This window comes from Ranitomeya imitator, chromosome 7, assembly GCF_032444005.1.
Source record: "Ranitomeya imitator isolate aRanImi1 chromosome 7, aRanImi1.pri, whole genome shotgun sequence".
Lineage (NCBI taxonomy): Eukaryota > Metazoa > Chordata > Amphibia > Anura > Dendrobatidae > Ranitomeya > Ranitomeya imitator.
This window is the reverse complement of record NC_091288.1, coordinates 59,128,114-59,136,742: the sequence shown is the minus strand read 5'-3', so window position 1 is coordinate 59,136,742 and position 8,629 is coordinate 59,128,114. Positions and strand designations below refer to the sequence as shown.

At 39.3% G+C, this 8,629-nt stretch overlaps 1 pseudogene; it reads right to left on the bottom strand.

Annotated features, from left to right (window-relative positions):
- Positions 1-5,253: 5,253 nt before the first annotated feature.
- On the bottom strand, positions 5,254-6,197 carry LOC138644678 (UDP-glucuronosyltransferase 1-6 pseudogene; annotated as a pseudogene).
- Between the last annotated feature and the right edge of the window lie 2,432 nt (positions 6,198-8,629).

The window sequence follows — 8,629 nt, the reverse complement described above, 5'->3', positions numbered from 1 at the left end:
GGAAGGAGCACTGTTTTACTTTTTCAACGCAGAATTGGCTGGAATTGAGATTGGACGCCATGTTGCATTTGGAGAGCCCTGATGTGCCTAAACAGTGGAAACCCCCAATTCTAACTGAAACCCTATCCCAAACACACCCCTAACCCTAATCCCAACCATAACCCTAACCACACGCCTAACCCTGACACACCCCTAACCCTAATCCCAACTATAAATGTAATCCTAACCCTAACTTTAGCCCCCACCCTAACTTTAGCCCCAACCCTAACCCTAACTTTAGCCCCAACCCTAACTTTAGCCCCAACCTTAACTGTAGCCCCAACCCTAAGCCTAACTTTAGCCCCAACCCTAGCCCTAACCCTAGCCCCAACCCTAGCCCTAACCCTAGCCGTAGCCCTAACCCTAGCTCTAACCCTAACCATAGCCCTAACCCTAATGCGAAAATGGAAATAAATACATTTTTAAATTTTTTAATTTTTCCCAAACTAAGGGGGTGATTAAGGGGGTTTGATTTACTTTTATAGCAGGTTTTTTAGCGGATTTTTATGATTGGCAGCCATCACACACTAAAAGATGCTTTTTATTGCAAAAAATATTTTTTGCGTTACCACATTTTGAGACCTATAATTTTTCCATATTTTGGTCCACAGAGTCATGTGAGGTCTTGTTTTTTGCAGGACGAGTTTAAGTTTTTATTGGTAACATTTTCGGGCACGTGACATTTTTTAATCGCTTTTTATTCCGATTGTTGTGAGGCAGAATGACCAAAAAACAGCTATTCATGAGTTTCTTTTGGGGGAGGCGTTTATACCCTTCCGTGTTTGGTAAAATGGATAAAGCAGTTTCATTCTTCGGGTCAGTATGATTATAGCAATACCTCATTTACATCATTTTTTATGTTTTGGAGCTTTTTATACGATAAAAACTATTTTATAGAAAAAATAATTATTTTTGCATTGCTTTATTCTGAGGACTGTAACTTTTTTATTTTTTCGCTAATGATGCTGTATGGCGGCTCGTTTTTTGTGGGACAAGATGACGTTTTCAGCGGTACCATGGATATTTATATCTGTCTTTTTGATCGCGTGTTATTCCACTTTTTGTTCAGCGGTATGATAATAAAGCGTTTTTTTTGCCTTTTTTTTTTTTTTACGGTGTTCATTGAAGGGGTTAACTAGTGGGACAGTTATATAGGTCGGGTCGTTACGGATGCGGCGATACTAAATGTGTGTACTTTTATTGTTTTATTTATTTAGATAAAAAAATGTATTTATGGGAACAATATTTTTTTTTCTTTATTTAGGAATTTTTTTTTTTTTTTTTACACATCGAAAAAAATTTTTTTTTACTTTGTCCCAGGGGGGACATCACTGTATAGTGACAGATCGCTGATCTGACACTTTGCAGAGTACTGTGTCAGATCAGCGATCTGGCGTGCCATGCTCCTTGGTTACCAGAGCCTGATCTGGACCTGGAAGTAGTCCCTGCAGGACCCGGAAGTAGCCCTGTGGCCATTTTGGATCCGGGGCCTGCAGGGACGAGACGCACGGTACAAGGTGAGTACCTCACCTTGTATCGATCGTCTCAGGGAAGCACGCAGGGAGCCCCCTCCCTGCGCGATGTTTCCCTGTACCGCCGGAACACTGCGATCATGTTTGATCGCAGTGTGCCGGGGGTTAATGGGTTAATGTGCCGGGAGTCAGCTGACACCCGGCCGCGATCGGCCGCGCTCCCCCCGTGAGCGAGGCCGATCGCATATGACGTACTATCCCATCACTGGGAATTAAGTCCCAGGTCACCTTGACGGGATAGTACGTCATATGAGATTAAGGGGTTAAACATATTGTTGTATAACAGCTTTACTGGGTGGATTAACATATACATGCGTTTGGGACTGTCCCACACTGTTATTTCAATGGTGGTCTGTCCTCCACATATGAGCTTTGGATGTATCTTGTCTTTTCTGTCTATAGACTATTATTTGTCTTTATGTAGCAAATAATAAAATTTTGTATGTTTTTACTCACATGAGCTTTGGACTGTTTACTCCGTGGGTGTTTTATAGGAATTATATTTTTGGAGTGTCCTCAATGATTGTCCATATTGACCCTTTTTATGGGCTTATGATTTAAGTACTATGTATCAGTGAAATCTGTTTATAACCATCATACTATCTAGCATTGCAGTAGCAATCCAGGGGAAATGTGAGGGCAGCGTAAAATGCTCCTTACTAAGTTTCTGAAAGTAAGCACTTATCTCTTGACTGGTGTATGGAACAGGGAAGGTCAGTATAGTGTATTTTTCTGATCCACCCATGGTAAACTGCTTTTAGGCATTACGACAACAACATCATGTCCATTTTGCATGAGTTTCTCTACCACAAGACGCATGCTGAGCCAGTGACTTCCATCCATGGGAACAACAAGTAGCTTACCCCACCTACTTGATGAAATATGAAAAAACTTGAAAATACGTAAAGAGAGAATTTGGTTAAATCCATGTTTTCTAAAGTTAACAGCCTTTTGGGGCAAAATCTGTTTTATATTCACTAATGACCAAGAAAACATGTACTTATCTATTATCTATTGGGCGTGCTTAAATGGTCAGCAGAAAAAAGTGCCAAAATACACTAACCTCATATATTGATCAACCAGATATTTAACCCCTTCACACCAAGCTTGTGTTCACCTGACCAGGCCAAATTTTACAATTCTGACCAGTGTCTCTGGAACCCTTCAAAATATCTCAGTGACTCTGAAACTGTTTTTCATGACATTTTGTACTTCATGTAAGTGGTAAATTTAGGTTGACTTATTGGGTAATTTTTTTGTGAAAATATCAGACTTGTGGCATTTTGAAAATTTAGCAATTTTCAAACATTTAATTTTTATGCCCTTAAACCAGATAGTTATATCACACAAAATAGTTATTAAACAACTTTCCAACAGGTGGCACTAAAGTTCAAGTCCTCTTTCTCTCTGAAGAGACAATTTGCATATTTAATTTCCCAGAGGAGCATGTACGGCGTTTAAGTCTCCTCATGCTGGTGTGTCAGAACTGGCATGCCACTCTCCACAAGGAGAAACCTTATTCCTTAGATCCCAGTCTTAGCCACTCGCCTAGCCAAATCAGGTCTCATACTTTGCACTCACAAGGTGCAATACCCCGAAACACCGTGTCTGCAAATTGGGATTCTGATTTGGCTTTTATCCAAGTCTCGTTAAAGAGTCGATACTGACTTGTAGGATTGCTAATTCCAATAGCTGCCACTAGAGTTCAAATTCGCTTTCTCTACATTTGAAGTGACTTGAGGAGACTATATGATAGGAAAATACTGAAAAGTGACACCATTTTAAAAATTGCACCACTCAAAGTGCTCAAAACCTCATTCAGGAAGTTTATTAACCCTTCAAGAATTTCACAACAATTAAAGCACTGTGGAAGGAAAAAATGAGCCCCAAATTTAGCATTTTCCCAAGGGTAACAGGAAGAAATGGGCCATGCAACTTGTTGTGCAATTTCTCCTGAGCATGCTGATTCCCATATGTGGTGGAAAACTACTGTTTGGTTGCACGACAGGGCTGAGAAGGGAAGGAGTGCCATTTGACGTCTGGAGTACAAAATTGACGGGAATCGATTGTGGATGCCATGTCATATTTGAAGAGCCCCTGACATACCAAAAGAGCAGAAACCCCAACCAGTGACCCCATTTGGGAAATTACACCTTTTGACGAATTCATCTAGGGGTGTAGTAAGTATTTTTAACCCTCAGGTAATTCACAGAATTGTATAACATTAATTAAAAATAAAGATTATTATTATTATTATTATTATTATAACATTGGGCTGGGTAAACGAAAAAAAATACAATTGTTCTTTTCCTCTAAAATGTTGCTTTGGACCCAAATTTTTAATTTTAAAAAGACTAAGTGAAGAAAATGAAAGGTACAATTTGTTAAATAATTTGTCCTAAGTACACCAATAACCCAGTACTTTAGTGGTACAGGGCATAGCTCAGAAGGGTAGAAATGCCAGATTGGAGCTCAGACTTTACCGGAATGTTTGAGAGTGCCATGACCAACTGGAAGAGCCCCTGGAAGGTGCCAGAACAGCAGAAACCCCCCATAAGTGACCCATGTAAATACCCCATATGTGGCTGTACAGTACTGCTTAGCGAGACTCGTGAGGGACAGAGCGCTGCTGCTGGCTGTGCCAGTCATTTTAATTTTTATTGCATAAATCAATAATACACATGGACATATGAAACTTTGTATTATATCTTATAAAAAATAGCTTCAATCACCTTCACATCTGATCTTTCACTCTCAATTCGTGAGTAAAATCTGTAAATTCTGCATTGAATGAGAAACAGATTTTCCCATTACTGAGATAGATGACAGTTGGTTCTTTTAAGTTCTATGGAGAGGGGAGGGGGAGAAGCTAGAGGCAGGCACGGAGATTCTTCTGCAACAACAGTTCATAGAACTTTATAAGCACTAACTGTCATCTATCTCGCTAATGGTAACATCTGTCTTCACTGAAAACACAGTTTAAAAAATGAATGATCAGTTCAACAGGAGAAAAAAAACAGATGTCTCTGATGACATATATCGCAAAGATTCTTATATTCCCATCTCCAAGATCCTATCGCAATATGTAGTAGGTGTAATAATAATATTAACAAATACCTCCAATTAGAAATGTTTATAGTCCATGTATTAATATACTTACCCATTGCCGTCGACTTCTGTTCTCCTTTGCACCACATGACTGCCAATAATCCTCACCGGATCACACAGCATCTTCTGTGTAGTCCTAAAGTCATATTCTCAATGCGAAACTATGATAGCTTCAATGTGCATCCCATAGACTTTCACAGAGAAAGTGACTACCAGACAACACAAAAGCCGTTATTGCAGTCACACGGCGCAGAAGAGGTCAGGAATGTTGATGAGAAAAGAAGAATATGGCGATCAGTATACTAATCAATGTATTGTGTATATAATAAATAAGGCTAAGGTGCTAGAATGAAAAAAAACACACAAGTGATACTAGGGTCCACAATATATGTCATATTAAAATTTGGGATACCAATATAAACTATATCACTAATAATTTCTAATATGCCTTGAAATAAACATACACTTTAGGACATTAGAATAAAGCAGAAATAAAATTTGCAATTGGTAATTACTTATACAGTATATCATGATATCATTATAGTATACTGTCTGTAAACATACTTATGAACATTCCTTCAAATACTAGTCAATTATCTACTATAAGCCTTACTTTGGTTAGATGTTTTTTTGATTCACAGTTGATGCCTCCGACAAACACCATGTTGGGCATTATAGGTCTTGGAAATTCAAGGACAAAGTCATATCGATTGAGCCAGATGGAAGTTCTGCTGAGAAGCTGCACAATCGTGACCTCTTTCTTCAGAAAATTTGAAGCTATTTGCTGCATTTGCAAGTATGTAAGTCCACAATAGTAAGTCTCCAACATACTGACCAGTACGTTCTTCACACGCTGGGAAAATGTCATCTTGTCCGAGTACTGAGTAAAAATTCTAGGCACATACGAAAAAGGACTTGGACATTGTGCGCTTATATAATCAAGAGTACAAGGCATTCCCCTTACATAGTTCACCGTGGGCACATCAAGGTGTTCAGCCAGTATCATTCCACATAACAAAAATGAATCGGTGAGTAAAGCGTCAAACTTCTCATCCTTAAGACTCTGAATAAGTTCTGTGTTATCTAGTAAGGCCTTACAAATGTTGTCAAATACCTTATAAACGTCTTGCATAGCATTAAACATTGTAATAGCCACACCAGGGAAGTAAGATTGGTTAAAGTGATCATATCCATACTTTTTTAAGAGTAATGCTAAATCTTGATCGCTGTAAGGGACAGAGTAAGTCTTGGTTGTATAGAGATCAGATTCACCAATTCTTATGTTGCTTTCACCTGTTACAACCACAACTTCGTGTCCAAGCTGTGCCAGCTTCTCCACCAGAGGACGCATGCTGAGCCAGGGACTACCACCAATAGGAATTACAAGCAGCTTGCCTCCATTAGCTTGGCTAAAAACACAGAACTCGATCATTAGGGCTCCACACAGAGACAACAGTGATAGCTTCATTGCTGCAGAGGATCGTCCAGGAATTAATGTTTATTTGGGCCAATTCACCTTGAATGACTTGCTTTATACAGTGAGCAGGCTTGGAAATTTGTCAAACTTGTTGGTTAACTCCCTGCTTAGCATTTATGTTCTTTCCCCGAGTACAAAATGTACCATAAATCATTGTTATGAAGTGTAAAAATGCGTACAATAAATAATCCATTTGAATAAACATTTGAAGAGGATTTGTCAGGGGAGCAATGAAGTGCCAGCTTCTACCACAGGTACCGGTGCCAGTCCAGAAATTAAATCTCTAGGTCATTTAGTGAGTAGTATAAACCCTCTCACCTGCATTAGATGCACAAAGGGTTATACTGTATATTAATAATAGTGCATTCTGTGAGCAAGCATTTATAGGGGGCACACTCTTTGGTAGCAGCCTAGATCCACACAGTCACGGATTTGAGGTCTCAAAACGATATTGATAAAGATAATGTCTCTGATAAATTTGCAAAACAAGCTATGCAGCTTTTCTTCAGCCAAAATGTAAAACAAGAACAAACAGTCCTTTTAGGTTAGGGCAGGAACAGTACCTCAGCACAGGCATAAATGTTCCACTCACTCAAAATGTGGAGGAAAATGCAGCCAACTATGAGTTCCAAAGATTAAAAAGCACCAGCAGGTCTAGAATTACAGAGACTTTCAGAGTCTGCTCGTACAACGTCCGTTTAGTTCCATCAATCCCTATATGAGAGACGAATGTGCCAGTAGACGTGGTACACCATAACAGGCTCCCATCTACAAAGGTAGGAACCGCTTCCGTGGAGGAAGAGTAGTTGTCACTTGCTGAAAACTTCAGAGGCAGATTAAATTTCACTGCCGGAGCAAAGCAGGCTGTACGCTTTATCAGCGCTGATTGTTCTGCTGGCCATTGCTTCATTTTATACATATTCATTTATACAACATTTATATAAGTTCTCCGGGGTCTCAGTTACCCCCAGAAGCCGTGACCCCAGAAATTTTCCATTAAAAAGCAGCGCTCAGGAATAAGGCCCCTTAACTGCTGCCATTAAAAGGCGTATCAGCGGTCACCGACCAACCATCTAGCAGGGCCTAATAGGATGATGTAGATGGCTGACGCAAAAAAATTATTTGGCTTCCAACTGCCCTGATATGATGATCTCAATGGTGTACAGAGAAAGACCCCTCTGTTTGTCAACCACCTAGCTGTCACTGTCACTATTGATGCCAGATTCCGGAGAGTATCAGCTGTAATATACACCAAACTCGCACTCCATTCCCGCACTGAACATGTACATTGCAGCACCAAACATTTATAGCGGATGTCGAACATGAATTAATAAGGACAACTCAGCTTTCCTGTCTAGTCTGTTTCCATAACTAGTTGTTTTCACCATGACATATCAATTCTAGAGTATTTGCATTTGCATTAGACTGGTCTCCTAAATCTAAATGCATTTGCTAAGAACCATGTGCTTACCTGTAAAACACCACATTGCTGCATAATACACCACTATAATGTACTGTATAATACACCGTTATGCTGTGTAATATAATGCTATACTGTAAAATACACCACTCTCCTGTAAAATATACTACTATACTGTGTTATTCACCGCTATACTGTTATACACTGCTATATGGTATAATGCACTGCTATACTGAAAAAACATTACTATATTGTATAATACACCGCTGTATTGTATAAAACACAGCTAAACTGTGTAATACACTACTATACTGTATAATACACCGCTATATTGTATAATACACCGATATGCTGTACCATGGTGACTTGCTGGTGCCTGCGCAGAAGATCCTTGAATGCAGTGCCCATTGAATGGAGGAAGAGGTATGGATTTTTGAGGGAGTTTAGGGTAAAGGTGTGGGATTCCGGGGCCAAAGCTGACATGCATGTGAAGAAGGTAAGAGCCACAACTTCATGAGAAACATGCCCATATAACAATAATGACAACATAAAAGTAATGATAGGCCATAAAGGATAAACTATGGGATAATCGCTAACTGAAAATATACTACCATAGAAAAACAACGATCAAATACCCAAACACTATATAGTAGAAAAATTTTTACTTTATTAAATATACATAAAACAGGGTATTCAGGAAAAAGCCAGGGGGGAAAGAATGAAAACACTCAGGTCACATGTGCAACCAGAAGAAGGTAGTATGACAATGAAGACAGGAGGCAGGGATTTCTTCCAGGCACTGCATGCATCAGAGCCTAGAAGAAATCATTAGCACAGGGAAAGAATATAAGATTTCTCAACAACAAGACCGTTAATATGAGGCATAGAGGTAGGACTAGTTAAATATTTCTATTGCCTGTATGTCCATATTAATAGGTCATATACATCCCGGGGGGTGGGGAGATGACAGATTCTCTTTAAATTCAGTAACATTTGTGTAAAATGTGCAAACAAAAATAGTACTTACGTTGGGAAGAGACTTCTGTAGTCTAC